Source organism: Cetorhinus maximus, chromosome 2 (genome assembly GCF_964194155.1).
Source record: "Cetorhinus maximus chromosome 2, sCetMax3.hap1.1, whole genome shotgun sequence".
Lineage (NCBI taxonomy): Eukaryota > Metazoa > Chordata > Chondrichthyes > Lamniformes > Cetorhinidae > Cetorhinus > Cetorhinus maximus.
Window position 1 is genome coordinate 228,545,448 of NC_135880.1, and position 20,439 is coordinate 228,565,886.

A 20,439-nucleotide genomic window follows, 5' to 3' on the forward strand; every position below is an offset into this window, starting at 1 on the left:
GTTACTCACCACAGGATTCCTAGCCTCTGACCTGCTCTTGTAGCCACAGTATTTATATACTTGAAGGACAATCAGTAACAAATCAGTGGGAGGCATTCAAAAGAGTGCTTATGACAGTGACAAAAAGCTTCATATTGTAGAAAACCTAGTGTATACAAAATACAGTGGTGAAGTATAAAAAGGAAATTAGGAAAGCAAAGAGAGGGTATGAAAATAATTGGCAGGCAAAATCAAAGAAAACCCAAAGATGTTTTATCAGTACATTAAGAGCAAGAGGTTAACTAAGGAAAGGGCCTATCAGAGATGTACAAGGTAACTTATGCATGGATGCAGAAGATGTGGGCAAGGTTCTCAATGAGTACTTTGTCTCTGTCTTCACTAAGGAGAGGGATGATGCAGACATTCTGGTGAAAGAGGAAGAGATGCAATAAGCATAATGAGAGAGGAAGTATTGGAGGGACTGACGTCCTTGAAGGTGGATAAATCACCAGGGCTGGATGGATTGTATCCCAGGCTGCTAAAGGAAGAAATAGCAGATGCTCTGAGGATCCAATCCTCACTAGATACAGGCGAGGTACCAAAGATTGGAGCTCTGTGAATGTTGTACCACTATTTAAAAAGAGTGTGAGGGATAGGTCAAATAATTATAGGCCAGTCAGTCTGACTTCAGTGGTCGGTAAATTACTGGAATCAATTCTGAGAGACCGGATGAACTGTCACTTAGAAAGGCATGGGTTTGATCAGGGATTGTCACCATGGTTTCATTAGGGGAAGATCGTGCCTTACTAATTTAATCAATTTATTTGAGGAAGTAACAAGGAGGGTGGATGTTGTCTACATGGATTTCAGTAAGGCATTTGACAAGGTCCCACATGGCAGACTGGTCAGGAAAGTGAGATCCTATGGCATACAGGAGAAAGTGGTGAGTTGGATCCAAAATTGGCCCAGTGACAGGAAATAAAGGGTAATGGTCGATGGATATTTTTGCGAATGGAAAGTGGTTTCCGGTGGCTTTCCACAGGGCTCAGTGTTGGGTCCCTTGCTGTTTGTTGTATATATTAATGATTTGGACATAATGTGGGAGGCATGATTGGGAAATTTGCAGATGTCATAAAAATTGGCCGTGTAGTTGATGGTGAAGAGGATAGCTGTTGACTCCAGAATGATGCAACATTTCAAGAAGGCAGCTCACCACCACCTTCTCAAGGACAATTAGGGGTGGGAAATAAATGCTGGCCTAGCCAGCGATGCCCACATCCTGTGAATGAAAAAAAAAGATATCAATAGTTTGATTGAGTGGGCGGAAAAGTGGCAAATGGAATTCAATCCAGAGAAGTGTGAGGTTATGCATTTGGGGAGGGCAAACCAGGCTAGGGAATACACAATAAATGGGAGGATATTGGGAAGGGTAGAGGAAGTGAGAGACCTTGGTGTGCATGTGCATAGGTCCCTGAAGGTGGCAGGACAGGTGGATAAGGTGGTAAAGAAAGCATATAGAATGCTTTCCTTTTTTGGACGAGGTATTGAATACAAAAGCAGGGATGTAAAGCTGGAACTGTATAAAACGCTGGTTCGGCCACAGCTGGAACCTTGTGTACAGTTCTGGTCACCACATTACAGGAAGGACATAATTGCTCTGGAGAGAGTACAGAGGAGATTTATAAGAATGTTGCTAGGGCTATGAGGAAAGATTGGATTGACTGGGGTTGTTTTCCTTAGAACAGAGGAGGCTGAGTGACTTAACTGAGGTGTAAAAGATGATGAGGGGCCTGGATAGAGCAGACAGGAAAGACCTGTTTCCCCCAGTGGAGAGGTCAATTACCAGGGTGCACAGATTTAAGGTGATTGGTTGAAGAATTAGAGGGGACATGAGGAAAAACTTCTTCACTCAGAGGATGGTGTGTGTCTGGAATTCACTGCCTGGTTTGGTGGTGGAGGCAGAAACCCTCAACTCATTTTAAAGGCACCTGGATCTGCACCTGAAGTGCTGTAACCTGCAAGGCTACTGACCAGGTGCTGGAAGTGGGATTAGAATGGGCTTTCAAATTTTTTTTCTTTTTTGGCTGGCGCAAACACGATTGGTTGAATGGCCTCTTTCTGTGCCGTAACTTTTCTATGGTTCTAAGTTTGTGAGATAGATTTATATTTGCATAAGGCTATCAAGGGACATGGAGCTAAACCTAGAAAATAGAACTGAGGTACAGATCAGCTATGATCTAATTGAATCAAGGGACTGAACAACTTCCTCCTGTTGCTAGGTTCCTGTGAGCAATGATACTGGAAATGATCTGTTTATTATAAGTATCAGTGTTACCTCCTTCTCACCGCAGATGTGGCTGATAATAGAGGCAGATGCTGGACTTGAAGAAGGGCCCAAGATTGCCACAACCCCCTTTGGTAGAATCTGACAAGCTGCAGTAAAGAGAGATTTTAATTAAAAGTCAGTCACCCTGATAACACAGCCACTGACTGACTGATCACATCTCCAGGACTACCATCAGCTAAACACTGCAGAATTCTGCGCTCTCATCCTTAAATGGAATTTTAAAATGTGTCCCAAAAGGAACAATATATTACACCACTTTAAACTCAAGATATAATTACATGAACATTTTTATTTCATGTTTTAAATTGATTTTAAAAAATTCTTCAATTTTTCTAAATGTTTACCATCTCCCACCTTGCAACTTTTCAGAACCACATCAAGACTTCCTGGAATGAAGGGAGAGTAATTTTACAACAATTAATGAATGCACTGGGCAAAACTGAGGTTAACAGGGTTAAAAGGGAAAACCCTCACTGGCTGGAGTTATAAAGGGAGATGGTTGAGGCTGTCTTCTATTGGATCTCTCCTTCATCAGAAGGTCAGAATCAGGATGTTTATTTATGATCCTACAGTGTTCAGCTCCATTCACAACCCTTCCAACAATGAAGCAATCCTATGCCATGCCATCCTACATCAGGTCCTGGGTCACAGGATGTGAAGTGGCATGTAGTCAATAACATGGGTCAAATTTTCATTCTGATTGCCTGGAGGCAGGATCAGAGGTGGGGGAGTCCTGCTACCTGCTGGCATTCCGATCTGTCACCATGGTCCTGCCTCCAGGAAATTTTCATTGAGGCTAAACCAGAGGGGTTATGACTACCCAGTGGGTAGCGAATTAGGCTAATTAATGTGCCCATTGAGGGCACTTGTCAGGATCCGTCTGGAATTTTCCAGATAGGCAGCCTCCCAGCGGTAAGGCAGGGTTGCCAGTGATGCCTCAATGAACACTGACCTTCACCCCCCCCACCCACCACCGCGTTAATGTCAGAGGGCCATAGCTGTGGCTGCGACCATCCTATGGAGGGGTATGGAAGGATTCCCCCTCCATAATAATAGTTTGGTTGCTGTGACCACTTTTTTATTTTTAGTCTTTGAAAAATTCTTCAGAGGCCACTTCCACCTTGAGGCATCCTCATGTTCCCCTACCTACATCAGCAGCTCCCACCTCTGTTGCCAATCTTACAGTGATAGCAGGCCTCCCACTTAATTGGCCTATTCTTTCAAAATTAACCTCTGGGTCCCGAAGTTGGCATTTGTGGGTTCCCCATGTGCATTTTATCCTACAGCTGCTTCATCAATGACCTTCCTTCCATCATAAGGTCAGAAGTGGGGATGTTCGCTGATGATTGCACAATGTTTAGCACCATTCTTGACTCCTCCGATACTGAAGCAGTCCATGTCCAAATGCTGCAAGACCTGAACAGTATCCAGGCTTGGGCTGATAAGTGACAAGTAACATTCGCACCACACAAGTGCTAGTCAATGACCAACTCCAACAAGAGAGAATCTAACCATCACCCCTTGACATTCAATGGCATTATCATCACTGAATCCCCACTATCAACATCCCGGGGGTTACCATTGACCAGAAACTGAACTGGACTAGCTATATAAATACTGTGGCTACAAGAGCAGGTCAGAGCTAGGAATCCTGCAGTGAGTAGCTCATCTCCTCACTCCCCAAAGCGTGTCCACCATCTACAAGGCACAAGTTAGGAGTGTGATGAAATACTCTACATTTGCCTGGATCAGTGCAGCGCCAACAACACTCAAGAAGCTTGACACAGAAGCAGGACAAAGCAGCCCATTTGATTGGCACCACATCCGCAAACATTCATTCCCTCCACCATTGACGAACAGCAGAAGCAATGTGTACCATCGACAAGATGTACTGCAGAAACTCAACAAGGCTCCTTAGACAGCACCTTTCAAACTCGTCACCATCACCATTTTGAAGGACAAGGGCAGCAGACACATGGGAACACCATCACCTGGAAATTAGGGATGGGCAATAAATCTTGGCCCAGTCAGCAAAGCCCACATCCTGTAAATGAATATAAAAAAAAGATCCAGGAACGGAAATTCAACCTCGTGTGTGAGGGGCGAGTTAAATTTTCCCTGGTGCTTTTCCCAGCCTGTGTTATTGGGCTGGTCAGTTTACTGGCAGGTGGATGGTAAATGCCAACCTGCTCAAATCCCAGAGGGAAACTTGAAGCAGCTGCCACAACTATTTGCAATTTGTTATTATTTCAAGATGCAGGCTTTGAATTCAGTAGTGATAATGCCAGCGAGTCTTGGGGCTGAATTCTCTGGTTGGTGAGCAGGGGTGAGGCTCGCTTGCCGATGCATAAATTGATGTGCGGTGACCTCGGGCGGGTGTCCCGACGTCACCACACGTCATTTAGATTTATAGTTCGGCGGGTGCGCAGCCAACTCAGCTGTGCACCTGCTGAACTGTTAAAGGCCTATTAAGGTCATTTAAAACCTAATTAGCTCAATTAAATGAGCTGCCCATCCAACCTTAAGGTTGGCGAAGAGCCCAGGCGGCCTTTGCATTTTCCATAAAACCTCATCCATGGGTAAGATGAGGTTTCATGAAGTGTTTTAAAATCTAATAAAAATTTTTACATCAATTCTTTGACATGTCCCAGCTTATGTGACAGTGTCACATGAGGCAGCTCTGTGCCTCAGGGGAATTTCTGCACTCTTCCACGTGCATGCACAAAAGAGCACAGGAAGCGACTCAGGGAATCTCCCCCCCACCCCTCCACCCGCACAGGGAGTGCACAGTGCTTCCAGGCGAGCGTCATGATGGGCAGGCCTTAATTGGCCCATTCACGTAAAATTGGGGTGCGGCGCCAATTGGGGGCGCCAATCGGGTTCGCGCCCACCCACCCCAGTTGGGGGGGAAATTTTTCCCTCTGTTTCTTTTACAAAACTAGATTAAATCGTTATTAATTTGAAAAAATGATTTTAAGCACATACATAGGTCTACGAATTACTAATACGATAACTCCTAGCTCCCCTAGTTAATCTAACTCCCAGTTACATCTCTGTTAAGGCAACAGTAAAAACACATAGGGCAGGATTTTCCCCTCGTCGGGCGGGCCTGGGAGCAGTCGCGAAACGTTCGGCCGCCCGGGATCGGACCCCAACAATTTCACGCTGGTTGACCAATTGATGGCCAGCCAGCGTGAAACGCATGCTGAAAACCTCAGCGCTGCCAGGGTGAGGGCGGAAGGAACGTGAGCGCTGAAGTTTATGCATGTGCGGGGGTGCACTCACTGAAAGTTCCCTGAAGGCACAGAGCTGCCTCAGGGAGCTGAAGATTTTTAAAATTATAAAAGAAGAATCTACAATTAATGTAAACATGTCCCCATGTGGCTCAGTCGCATGAAGAGGGACAAGTTAAAACTGAGTTTGGAAATTTTTCTTTTAATTCATTGTTGGAAACCACATCCTGCCCAGTGATGAGATTTCGCTAAAAATGCAAAGGCCGCCTGGCCTATTTGCTAGCCCGCCAACCGTAAGGTTGGACAGGCAGTGAAATGTTCTGCTTAATTAGCTACTTAAGGCCCTTAATAGGCCTCTTAATTGTCGGCGGTGCGCTGCCAACTCTCACACATGCCCACCGACCAAAATATCGCGCGCTATTTCCCACTCAGGTGTGTTGGGCGCGAGCCCACAAACGGAGCTGAAAACCCTGGCCATAGAGTTTAAAAGACCTGGGCAAAGTAATATGATATCCTGAACACTCAAATTCAAAGTGAGTTTTCTTAACTTCAGTTCTTGCAGACTGCAGTTTGGGCATGGAGGCTGGAGGATTTCACACTTGTTAGATCTTAGAATGCCTTCCCTTGCACATTGTCTTCTCTCCTTTATACATGTTTTCCCCTTTGAATGAAAATTCTCATTGCTTCACTATGCCTTTGGACTTTACCTCTCTAATAATAAAAATCTATCATGTTACCAATTTTACCAGTAATCTTTGAGAAAAATAAACACACTGTTTCTTAACTTCTCCGGACTAGGCGAAACATTGCACCCCCTCTTTTGAATTCAAGCTAGTCTGGTTTATCTTAAAATGCAAACGTACCTTTTACACCTTACATTCTAAAACTTTCCCCATGTTTTTCTATTTAGTATTTCAAACCTATCTTCTCTTTTTACATCAAAGCCTTCAGCCCAACTGTCTACAATTCAATTAAGTACCACACACACAGACACACACACATACATAGACACAGACCCCTCTACAATAAATTCAAAATAACATTATGAAAATTATTATATCTTACTTATTGAAAAATTAACCGTCAGAATTTAAAAAGACATTTCACTAACCCATCTTACACTACCTCTATATGCTTACACTATTACATTACCTGGGATGCTTTAATCCAACAAACCTTCAGCTAGCACAACACAGATGTTTCACCAGGACAAGCCTGGGTTGCCGCCTCGATACTTGACACCTAAGTGGCAAAATCTGCCAGGTCAGCAGCACTAACTAAGGGCCTTGTAAATAAAGCCGAATATCCAACAAATCACTCATTACACTTTTGTCAACTATATGCATGCAGAAGAAATGAGGCACCCTCAGCCATGGTCACATATCTGCATTTAATGTGTGAAGCAAAAGAACTTATCACAAAGAGAAAACAATAGTGTTAACAATCAAAAAGAAATAATAAGGACCTCGTCTTGGGCCAACACAAAAGCAACAGTGAAAAAAACCCGTGGTGTGCGTAAGGTGCTTTATGTTTACGTTTCCGGGTGCTACGTCTTGGTGCTGCCCCATCGCTGGGAATGGCATCTGAGCCAGCCTGCTGACTCTGCTGTCCTGTTGGCCTTAATGACCTTGGCGGTCGTCCTCTGGCCCATGGAGCCTGTGCTGGTCCCGCCTGGGAGGGAGCTGCCTGTTCCACAGCTGGCATCTCCCCAGTTGTCACAGCCTCACTGGATGATACAGTTACTGGGAAAGGGCTGGAGGAGCTGCCACCCTCATCTGGAGCGCCCTGAGAGGAGCCCACAGAGACGACAGGCAGCTGCTGCGCCAACGTGAGGTCGCTTCAGACCTCCCTGCTCACTGTGGATGGATGGGCAACGAGCTGGGAAACTTGATGCCCACACCATCTCCCACACTGGCACTGACCAGCTGAGGTCATTGCCGATGTGAGGGCTTGTTGGTCAGAGTGCATCCCCAGAAAGCCCTGGCAGGTCTCCTGGAGTAGGCTCTCCACGAGAGTTGCTACTCTCTCCATGGAGGACGCTTGGTGCTCGGACATGTGGCTCATTGCTTTGGCGATAGCCTGTGTAGACTCCTCCACCACGGAGACAAAGCCAAGCATAACCTCATGTATATCCCTCAGATGCTCCCACACACCCAACCGCATTTCCTGCACTTGCTGCGTCGCGGACGACTCCAGAGGCACATCATCTCACAATCTGATCACCCTGACTAGGACATGACCTGGAGTTCTGAGTCTGCGCCTAGGTGCAGCTCCTCCAGGTTGCCCCCAAACCAGTCATGTGGGACTCAGATCAACACATACTGCGGAGGATAACTCATCTCCTCATGACCCACTCAGGCTGACCTCAGCATGGGCAATATCTGCTGGCCCACCCAGCAAAGGAAAATTGCCGTCAATGCTTCAATGCAGTCACGACACTTGAGCATGTGCCTGGTCCCCTGAAGTTCTCCGACTGCTGGCACCATGGGCACTCTCTGTCTCTGCCAGCTCCTCCAGCGAGTGTGAAGTGCCCTCACTGCTGTGCCCCGGGGCACTAGCCGTTGTTCTAATCCCCACCGAAGTGCTTGTATCTGCGCTGGTGCCTGCCTGGCAGAAATAGTGTGACACTGGTGAGACTTCAGGCTCCTCAGATGTGAGAGGAGGCATCTGCTGCTCCTCCTCGCGGCCGTGCTCTGATGATGCTGAAAGGAAGAACAAGGACAGTGGATCAGTTAGCGTGGAGACAATGACAAAGTTCACCCCTGTCCCCCCGGCTTATTATGCGCTCAGCCTTCCATAACCAATGGCCCAGTAATGTTGCAACAATAACTAATTTAACAATCATCAGTGATATGGCCGTTGGGAGGACAAGACTGCCCTCACTGTTGGGCATAAATACTTGGCCGTGGCACCCCAGCCTTACCAACACCAGTGGACCTGGGTGCATGGCGCCTCTCCAGCTCAAGGGCCTCCTGCTGAAAGACGCTTCGTATGGAGAGTTGTACCTGTCCGCCTCCAGCCTCACGCGCTCGGCTGCGTTCTGCGCATTCTTCTCTTGAAAAAGAGAGAAGAGCATTGATTAGAGCAAATTGCATACGGACGGCCCACCCCAACCAGAGTGGGACATATCAGGCCTCCAGTGCCTCCTCACCCCGCTGCTGCCGATCACTCATACAAAGATGCTAGGCCTGCTCCCCACCCCCACAATGCCCCCTTGGACGCATGTTGCCTACGTCACATTAGGAACCACATGGTATTTCCTCCCATAACACATGGAACACAGAGGGCAGCAGATGGTTCATTGCCACGCCACGTTGAAGCTCCCCTTCCACAATCTGATCACCCTGACTAGGACATTACCTGGAGTTCTGAGTCTGCGCCTAGGTGCAGTTCCTCCAGGTTGCCCCCAAACCAGTTATGTGGGACTCAGATAAACACATACTGCGGAGGATAACTCATCTCCTCATGACCCACTCAGGCTGACCTCAGCATGGGCATTATCTGCTGGCCCACCCAGCAAAGGAAAATCGCCATCAATAATTCAATGCAGTCATGACACTGAGACTTGGTGGTGGGGGGTGGGGTGGTGGGGGGGGGGGGGGGGGGGGGGGGGGGCGGGAACAGAGAATAAGGCTACCTGTTTGGTTAAATGCCCAATGCCAACATGGTACTCACCCTGCCAGAGCGCAACAAATCATTGAATCGCTTGCAGCACTGGATCCGGGTGTGCTGCACCACGTCGTGGGAGCTCACCACCTCTGCCAACTCCTCCCAGGCATGTGGGGGAGGCCGCGTCCTCCCATCCTGGGGCACCAACACCTCCCACCACGCTGCCACCTCCTCGAGGAGGGTAGCAAGGCAGTCATCGGAAAAATGAGGGGCGCAACAGCCCCCTGTCCTACCCTCCAGCCTGGCCTGCTCACCCGAACCCTTCGGCTGCGGCCTAGCACTGGCCATTGTGAGCAGCCTACAGGACGCTGCCAGGCCTTCTTTTAAACAGGCTGCCGGGTTGACATTGGACCTGGTGGACTGTGCACGCCCGCCGCTGCCTGCACTCTCCCGCTATCTTTGGGAGTCAGGAAATATGCTGGCTGCGTCCGTCTGCGCCCCCGACAGATGGAAAATTCTGCCTCAACATGCTGATTTCATATGTCCAACTTTGTTACAATGAAAGCACCTCAATTTTCGAATTTCACTTCTACCCTCAGCACCCTCCTTTTTATTTTGAGAAAAAACTTCCTGGGAATTTCTACCTACTCCTACTCTTCCCTGACTACCCATCTTCCTTTCACCCTCCCACTTTCTATCCTTTTGTGATTTAAAAGGGTGACGAGTAAAAAGTTTAGTTCTACGAACTAACTCATGTTCATCAGTTATCTCTGCTTACCGTTTGAACCCTCTGTTCCTCTGCATGAGCTCTCACTATCGAAGGAATTGAATCTTTAAATTCTTCCAAAAGTATTACTTCTCTAAGAGCTGCATATATTGTCTCTATCTTTAATGCCCGTATCCACCGGTCAAAGTTACTTTGTTTTAATCTCTCAAACTCACATTCCTAAATTTCTGTCTGTATGCCTCAGGAACCAACTTGTATGCATTCAAAATAGCCTTTTTTTTTGAACCACATCAAATGTCATCGACATTTATTCTAACAGTGAAGCATAAACCTCATGTGCTCTACCCACCAACCTGGATTGTAACAACTGAAAAAAAAAAATTGGCTGCTCAAAACCACTTCCTAAAGGGAGGAAAGCAGTGAACTGGCCTTAATCATTACTTCCAGTGATTCGTTTCAAAATTCAGCAATGTTTAGTAATGACTACCAAAGAGGATTAGTGACTGCAGTGAGTATCAGTAAAAGCCTGATCAGCATGGGAAAACTCCATTACTGCAACAGAATTTTAAAAATCCAGGCAAACTCCAAAGAGCTTAAAACAGCTATGGATTCCAAATTCACCTTGCCAGGCCAATTTGAGCACATGGAAGGGCCAGGTCAGACACAGAATTGAGCATTATGGAGGAAGAGATTTTTAAGCTTTAGAATTGCAGCTGAGTAAACAGTAAGTCAGAGGCCAAGTAAAGCCAATACATTGCTGTACTCTATTGGACCAATTCCTGATGATGTGATAGAAAGACATAGGCATTAATGAAACATCAGATAAATTCAAAGAGGTTTTAAAAAGCTTTTGATAATTATTTTAACCTACAGAGTAACAAGGTATTAGAAAGAGCCAAGTTTAACAAAAGGATCCAGAAACCTAGACGACCTTTATCAATGACCTGTATTGACTGGCTGAAAGTTGTGAATATGTTGATTTTAAATCTGAGCTGATACTGCAGCATAGTCAGGGTAATCAATGACACTGTATATGACCTACTGCAATTCAAAGGAGATTTAACTTTGGAGAAGGCAAAACAATTAGCCGGACAGAGGTCCATCAGAAAAATGTGACCATACTAAAAAAGGATGATAAACCATGGTTCTGAAAACCCCCAGTGATGATACAACTTATTAAATAAAAGAATGCCAAAGACACTGTGGCACAAAAAAGACCTTATGGAACAAAAGCTCAAGCTGCCAGTAATGTGTGCCAGTGCTGTGGTGCCAAAAAGCCCTACAGGCACAAACAATGCGCAAAACTAAAACCTCCAGATATACAGAGCATCAAGAGAAAACCTTCACACATAAGGCCATCAATGCAATAGAGGAGCCTCACCAAAAATAGGAAAAACAATGCTTCGTAGGTGAGATCAAAGACCCAAGATATACATCCTGGAATGCGGACATTTGTGTTAATGGACAAATCAATAATTTCAAATTGGATACAGGAACAAGTGCCACAGCCCTTTATTTTTCATTCATTCATGAGATGTGGGCTTCGTTGGCTGGGTCACCATTTTTTGCCCATCCCTAATTTCCCTTGAGAAGGTGGTGGTGAGCTGCCTTCTTGATCCGCTGCAGTCCCTATGGTGTAGGTACACCCACAGTGCTGTTAGGAAGCGAGTTCCAGGATTTTGACCCAGTGACAGTGAAGGAACTTTCCAAGTCAGGATGGTGAGTGACTTGGAGGGTGACTTGGGACTTCCAGGTGGTGGTGTTCCCACCTATCTGCTCCCCTTGTCCTTCTAGATGGCAGTGGTCGTGGGTTAGGAAGGTGCAGTCTAAGGAGCCTTGGTGAGTTCCTGTCTGATAAAGAACCATTGCTAGCAAACCAATGGCTGAGGACAATGGAAACACTGTTATATCATCCAGGAGGGATCAAACTACCAGTCATAGACATGTAACAAACACTCCTCGAATACAGGGACAAACAGATATTGCAAATATTGTATGTTATATGGCAGAGCAATTAAACAATTACTTTAGTTCTGTCTTCACGGAGGAAGACAGAAATAACTTCCCAGAAACACTAGGGAATCGAGGTTCTAGTGAGAAGGAGGAATCGAAGGAAATTAGTGATACTAAAAAAAAAACAGAGTGCTGGAGAAGTTAATGGGACTGAAAGCCAATAAATCCCCAGGGCCTGATAATCTACATCCCAGGGTACCATGGAAATAATGGATGTGTTGGTTGTCATCTTCCAAAATTCTGTATATTCTGGCAGATTGGAAGGTGGCAAATGTAACCCCACTATTTAAAAAAAGAGGGAAGGAAAAAACAGGGAATTACAGCCCAGTTAGCCTAATGTAAGTGGTAGGGAAAATGCTAGAGTCTATTATAAAGGATGTGATAATAGGACACTTGGAAAATATCAACGCAAATAGACAGAGTCAACATGGATCTATGAAAGGGAAATCATGTTTGACAAAACTACTGGAGTTTTTTGAGGACGTAACTAGCAGAATAGATAAGGGAGAACCAGTGGATATGGTGTATTTGGATTTTCAGAAAGCTTTTGATAAAGTCCCACATAAGAGGTTAGTGTGTAAAATTAAAGTACATGGGATTGGGGGTAATATATTGGCATGGATTGAGAAGTAGTTAGCAGACAGAAAACAGAGTAGGAATAAATGGTCCTTTTGGAATGGCAGGCAGTGACTAGTGGGGTAGTCACAGGGATCAGTGCTTGGGCCCCAGCTATTCACAGATGAGAATAGTGAGTGGTGAGGAGGATGTTAAGAGGTTTCAAGGCGATTTAGACAGGTTGAGTGAGTGGGAAAATACATGGCAGATGCAGTGTAATGCAGAGAAGTGTGAGGTTATCCACTTTGGTTGGAAAAACAGAATGGCAGAGTATTATTTAAATGTACAAAGGGAGCTGGGTGTCCTTGTACACCAATCACTGAAAGCAAGCATGTAGGTGCAGCAAGCAGTTAAGAAGCAAATAGAATGTTGACCTTCATTTCAAGAGGACTTGAGTACAGGAGCAAGGATGTCTTACTGCAGCTGTACAGGGCCTTGGTGAGACCACACCTGGTGCATTGTGTGCAGTTTTGGTTTCCTTACCTAAGAAGGGATATACTTGCCATAGAAGGAGTGCAGCGAAGGTTCACCAGACTGATTTCTGGGTTGGCAGAATTATTGTTTGTGGAGAGATTTGGCCGACTAGGCCTGTGTTCACTGGAGTTTAGAAGAATGAGAGGATCTCATTGAAACATATAAAATTCTGACAGGGCTGGACAGACTGGATGCAGAGATGATGTTTCCTCTGGCAGGGGAGGGTCTAGAACAAGGGGTCACAGTCTCAGGATACGGGGTAGACCATTTAGGACTGAGATGAGGAGAAACTTCTTCACTCAGAGGGTGCTGAACCTGTGGAATTCTCGATCACTGAAGCCTGTGGAGGCCAAGTCACTGAATGTGTTTAAGAAGGAAATAGATAGATTTCTAGACTCTAAAGGCATCAAGGGTTTTGGGGAGAGTGGGGGAGTATGGCATTGAGATAGAGGATCAGCCATGATCATATTGACTGGCTGAGCAGGCTCGAAGGACCGAATGACCTACTCCTGCTCCTATTTTCTATGTTTCTATGTTTATTCGCAATCAGGAATTTTCTTTTCTGAGCCGAAACACCTGTGTCGAGCTCAACCTTATCAAACAGTTGTTAAAAAGGCATATGGGAGACTTGCCTTAATTGGCCTAGGCATAGAATACAAGAGCAGGGAGGTTATGCTGGAACTGTATAAAATGCTGGTTAGGCCACAACTGGAGTACTGTGTGCAGTTCTGGTCACCACATTATAGGAAGGATGTGATTGCACTGGAGAGGATGCAGAGGAGATTCACCAGGATGTGCTGCCTGGGCTGGAGGATTTTCACCCAGAGGGTGGTGGGAGTTTGGAACTGACTGCCTGAAAGGGTGGTTGAGTCAGAAACTCTCGTAACATTTAATAAGTATTTAGATATTCATTTGCGTTACCACAGCCTTCAGGGCTATGGGCCAAGCACTGGAAAACGGGATTAGTGTAGTCAGACCTTTGTCGATTGGCATGGACACGACGGGCCGAATAGCCTCCTTCTGTGCTGTAGACGTCTATGAGTCTATAAGATATCAATGTACTGACATTCATCGATTATGCCGAATCGAAGCCCCTCAAACTATCCATCTACTCTGATGATTTCGACTGGGACTTCAGTGCTGATCTCTTCACTAAGGCTGATAATCCATCTTTTTTCCAAGAAGATGTCCCAGGGACAGAGATTAAACTTGTTCTCCCTGAAGTGGTACTGACTCGATTGGACCAATGAGTACCTGAGTGCAACCATAACCCTTCATCACTCAGTGCGTCAGCAGAGAGGGTGGAAGATGAAAGCCAGGCGATAGGATACACTGATACAATACCACATTTATCTGACATTGAACACTCCTTGGTAAGTGCACCTGCACATATCCATCTACCAAAAGTGGTAGCCCAGGGTGTAAGCAGTCAAACAAATCCAGAACCAGAGACAGAACCAAACCACGCAATCTACCTCTTCCATGTTGGAAGACACTGACCTTCCTGCTACACCGGGTTTACTGGAATTTACTGGAAAGCAAGATGGTAATCAAGTGCCTTCCTCACAGCTACCTGTCTTGCTTACGCAGTTACTTCCGGAGGCTGTAATCCAGGACTCCCAAAAACCCCATGAACCAGAGGCTAGAAGGAGTCATTGCTCCAGGAGTAAAGATGGTGGATGAAACCGTCAAAAGAGAGCAGGGTCAATTCAACAAACAAGCATAGAGAACATAGTAAATGTAAAGAAAGGGATAAACCTACAAAATCCGACCATGAGAGAGAAACAATGGATTGAGGCACAACAGCAAGGAGAGGAAGAAGAGGATCAAGTCTAGATCCAGATAAGAGAACCATCCATTATACAAAAACAGAAAATGCTGGAAAAACTCAGCAGGTCCAGCAGCAGCTGCGGAGAGAGAAAAAGAGTTAACGTTTCGAGTCCTTTCCATTTCCATCCATTATACATTTGGGAGAACCAGATGTTGAGAGTTAAGCTGACAACGCACCAGATGTTGCAACTCTTACCAAAGGCCAACCAATTCAAAGCAAGGAAGTGCAAGGGGAGACTACCAACTTTTCAATCCTCACAAGGACATGATCAGGTCGTGGAACCTCCAGACTGATTAAATCTATAAAGTAAGAGACTTGGGGAGAGAAGGGGTAGCATATAAATATAAATATAAAATATATTTGGACAAAGACTTGGGGGGAGATATAGTGTTAGTATGTTCAAGGCTGAAGGAGTTAATGTGTGGGACTGGAGAAGCAGTGCCACCAACATGATGACGTTAAGAAGGAATCAGATGACTAAGACTCTAGAAAGAGAAAGCTCATGACTTAGACTGAATAATGCCTGTAGTCTTGTATATCTGTAAATAGTTATGTTCTTACAATAAAGGTGTTATTATTGAGGTATATCTCTTAGACAGTCACAACCAACATACAACAAAACCTTGACCCAATGTTTTCTGCTGAAGTGAGACAAAGGACAGGTTTGTTTGAGTACCTACTAGTTTCTGCTGTTTCATATTCACTGTCCTGTAGCAGCTCAAACAGGTCAATGTCCAGTCTTGCCTTTTCGGATTGATCCACCATATGGTTGATATGATTTTTCGCAAGACTAATGGCAAGTCTTTCACCTCTGCTGCACTCCATTGGATCATCTAGAATTGCAGCTGGAAAACACAAATTCAGTAACTGATGTCAATGATTATCTTTTGATCCAAACAGTGGAGAGCATCTGAAGGTTTACTTGCCAATCATTCTGCCAGATTATACACAGTTTGGGAAGCCCCATGCTTTCTCTGTCCAGTGACTTCTTACATTGATTTCATTAAAATCTGAATTAAATATACAAGGCAGGGGTGTGGTAGGGTGGCGGGGGGAGGAGAGGGGGGGGGTGGTCTCACTGCAGTAGCCACATTTTAAAAAATTGAGGTCAGTAATATGGTGGATAAGGAAGCAAAAACAGGGAGTAAATTTTCACACAAAGGTGTTCTATACCAGAAAGCTAATTGGTGAAGAATAGAACTACAGCAATCTTTACACACTTTTATATTTATTAACAGAGTTACACAGTACAAGCATACATCTCCTAAATCAACAATCACAGTTTTTGTCTTTGTCTATTTATGGGGGATCAAATGAATTCCCAATTAATGCAAACCACCTGCATAAAATGCAAAACAATTAATATACAATTAACAAAGGGTTATCAAAATTTTAACTTTGTCCCCAGTAGGTTATGGATTCTGATAGTCACAGAATCAATTTGAATTTCAATACTGAGATTGATAGATTTTTGATGGGAAAGGGCACTGAGGGTTATGGAGCTAAGGTGATTAAATGGAGTTCAGGTATAGATCATCCATTAGCTAACTGAAAGATGGAACAGGCTTAATTGGTTGAAAAGCTTCCTCCTGTTACTATCTTCATATGTTCCAAATGCAGAACTAAATACTGAGGAGGTTAGGACTCCTATTCCAGTAGCCAAATACTGAACTGTCTGGGATTATACTCCTGCCTGCATAGCTCCCAGGGTTACAAGAGCATGCATACCTTTTTACTGCTCCAAGGTGCAGTGTAGGAAATGAAGCAGTCAACAAGCTCCTTATCTGCATTTCTAAGTTTGACACAATTTAATGCTTGGTCCTATATATTTCACACCATTATCATAGAACTGCTTTCCAATCCATACCATGTGGGGCCTTTGATCAATAGACATAACCTCAGAAGATTTCACACCAAGGGATTGGTTGACTTTACATTCAGGAAGGTAACTTTGATTGCTAGCTCAGGAGACCCAATATCAATGGTAGAGATGAGGGTGACAGTCATTGCTTCCTTTTTGATGTTTCAGAGAGACCTAGACGATGGGAAAGAGGGGGTCAGCTGTGTGGTGAGGCAAAGCTTGGAGATGAAGGGGAGAGATATAAGGTAAATATAGAACTGAGGTAAGAGGGAGAGAGAGAGCTAGAATGTAAGAGGACTAGGGGACGAATGTTAAGGAGAGAACAAATGGAGGGTTAGAGGGTGGAGGGGTGTTCCCCTAAGTCTCACGGGGAGACATTTAGTCTTCCTCTTTGCAAAAGCATCATAGTCATGAGAACCAAACCCACCATTTACAATAGACAAGCAGAGCTGTACTATTTTGCAGCTTTTCTGCAAACTTGTTCCCTGTTCTTGGTGGGAAATCAGCTGGCTGGATGTAAATGAAGCCCAGGAATTAAATTAGCCCGGGGATCATTGCTGGATCAGTCAGTGAATTTCCAGCTCTAGCTCTCACTAGCTCTCCTCCTTCACACTACCCAGAGTTAAGATTGGGGCTTTGGTCCCTGAGTAACTTTGAGCAGGAATTAAATACAGCAACAATTATATTACACTGATAAATTATGGAACAATTGAGGTACCTTCCATTAAAAATCTCCTAAAAATGTGGGGCAAGTTATATTTCCTGATCATAAACCTCCGAATCAAGAACTATTCTTAGGGATATAAAATATACCGACCCATCCGGAGTGAATGTGGGAATTCGGAACTTTTCCTCAAAGACGACAACACCAGCAATATCAAGAAGTGCAGCATTTTCCGTGCTTTCCGTGCTTCCTCATGGAGATTGTTACTTCCTTTTCCGACTCCAGCCCTGGTACAGGGAAGAAATTAAGCTTTAAAAAACATTTTCCAATTTTCTTTACTTATCACCTTATCCTGAAATGAAGACATGTACTCGGACATGTTTTCAGGAGATCACGTTTTCAGTTACTTGGCTACCTCAACTAAGCAAGAGAATGTATGTCAGTTCATCCATCTAACTTTTGAGACATTGCAATTGCAACATAGCTTAAACAATTTATTTATCTTATCAGACCACGCAACAAACCATGAATTCTCCAGCAAATACCATAATGCCAAGGGCACCTTTCCACATTCACACCACACAAGTGCCAGGCAATGACCGTCTCCAACAAGAGAGAATCTAACCATCACCAGCAGGTCAGAGGCTAGGAATCATGTGACGAGTAATTCCTCAAAGCCTGTCCACCATCTACAAGGCACAAATCAGGAGTGTGATGGAATACTCCCTCCCCACTTGAGTGCAGCTCCCACGACACCCAAGAAGCTTGACACCATCCAGGACAAAGCAGCCTGCAAAGCACGTGGAACAAAAAGGGCAGCAGATGGATTGGTGCCCCGCCAACTGGAAGCTGCCCTTCCAGCATGATAGCACCCTGACTTTGACATGCTTCGCAGTTCCCGCACTGCGCCAAGGTGCAGATCCTTTTGCCCCCAAAACTATACTCTGACTGTCAGTGTCACACATGATGTGGGTGCAGAACCCATCTCAGCACTACCCTCTCAGGGTGAACTAGGCATAGGCAATATCTGCTGGCCCACCCAGCGAGGGAAACATGCCGTGAAGGATTCAATGCTGTAACTGCACTCAGAGTTGTTGGGGGGGAAGGGGTGTGGGAGGGGGAAGGCTGCCGGCTGCATTAAGTGACCTCTGCCAACATGGTACTCACCCTTCCCGAGTGCAGGAGGTCATTGAATCGCTTGTGGCACTGGACCCTCGTGCGTCGCACCACATCATGGGAGCTGACTATCTTGGCCACCTCCTCCCAGGCACATTTGGTCAGGTAGGGGGGCCTCTGCCTCCTGTCCCTCGGAACCAGGATCTCCCGCCGTGCTGCCACCTTTTCCAGGAGAGCAGCTAGATACTCATCGGAAAACCTAGGGGCACAATGCTCCGCTGTCCTACCCTCCGGCCTGGCCTGCTCTCCAGCAGCCCTCTAGTGATCCCTTCTACTTGCCATTGTGAGCAGCCTTTCCAAGGCTGCTAGTGCTTCATTTGAACAGGCAGCTGGGTCACCATTGGACCTGGCGGTTATTGCACTCCTGCCACCGCCCGCCCACTCCCGCTATCCTTGGGAGCTGCGCATTACGCTGGGAGGGCCTTAATTGGCCATAAAATGGTGGTGCAGACACGATCACGAGCGGCGACTGGGTCTGAGCTTGCCCGTGCCCACTCCCGACCGGCCCACCCAACATGGGGAAAATTCTCCCCATAAAGTTACTGGGTGAAAGTATTACTTTAAGTATGAATTAAAATGTACTTGTTATGGCTGTAAAAAAAACTCTATAGTTTGTTCCCAAAATATAAAGAAAAGCCTGAAGTCTTGAAGAAGTTTGGCAGAAATCCAATTTTTACTTTTCTGAACATTTGTACCAGGGTTAAAGAAGAACTAAAGATTCAAATTAAATACACATTTTACTGACTATTTCTTTAAAATGTGGTTAAGCAGCAAACATTGGAACTTGAAAATTATTTTAAAGGAGAAAAATGATAAATAAAAGAGGTATGGGAAATATTCTGTTCCTTTTCTACAGTTAGTCTGTAAAGTTGTGGTGTTGTCTGGTGACTCTCTAACTTTTAAAATCCTAGTTGTATCAAAAAAAGTCTTGGGTGAGGAACTTCTTACAAAACATTAAAAGGTTTTGAAGCAATTGGAATTTAATCTAAAATTTAGGCAAAGTTGAAGAAAATATAGCTTTTTTAAAAAAAAAGTTTAAAATGGAGTTTGGTTCTTTTGGGGGAAAAAAAGGATCAATGAAGAACACATCCAACAGATAGAGAAACTTGTAAAGGTGACTTACAAATGTGAAATTCCAATGACAGAATAAAGAAGGAATTGTTACATCAGTGTAAGTGTGCAGAAGTGATTTGTTACGTGTGAAGTAACTAACGTGCGGGAGTGCATGGTGAAGCTGCACTGAAGAATGGGTCCCAGACAGCTACCTAAAAACAACGTGACAAGAAATGGCTAATATGGCCTGAAGAGTAAGAAAACAGTTTTAAAGGATCTTGGCACTGATGCCCACTCCATAGAGAGACTGACTTTAAGAGTATTAAGGTGCTGATGGTCAGAGGGACATCAATGACCTTCCTTCCAACAGATGGTCAGAAGTGGGGATGTTCACTGATGATTGCGCAATGTTCAGTGCCATTTGCGATTCCTCAGACACTGCAGCAGTCCACGTCCAAATGCAGAAAGACCTGGACAATATCCAGGCATGGGCTGACAAGTGGCAAGTAACATTTGTGCCACACAAGTATCAGGCAATGACCATCTCCAACAAGAGAGAATCTAACCATCACTCCTTGATGTTCAATGGCTTTACCATCACTGAATCCCCCACTATCAACATCCTGGAGGTTACCATTGACCAGAAACTGAACTAGACCAGCCATATAAATACTGTAGCTACAAGAGAAGGTCAGAGGCTCAGAACCCTGCGGTGAGTAACTTACCTACTGACTCCACAAAGCCTGTCCACCATCTACAAGGCACAAGTCAGGAGTGTGATTGAATACTCCCTATTTGCCTAGATGAATGCAGCCCCAACAGTGCTCAAGAAGCTTGACACCATCTAGGCCAAAGCA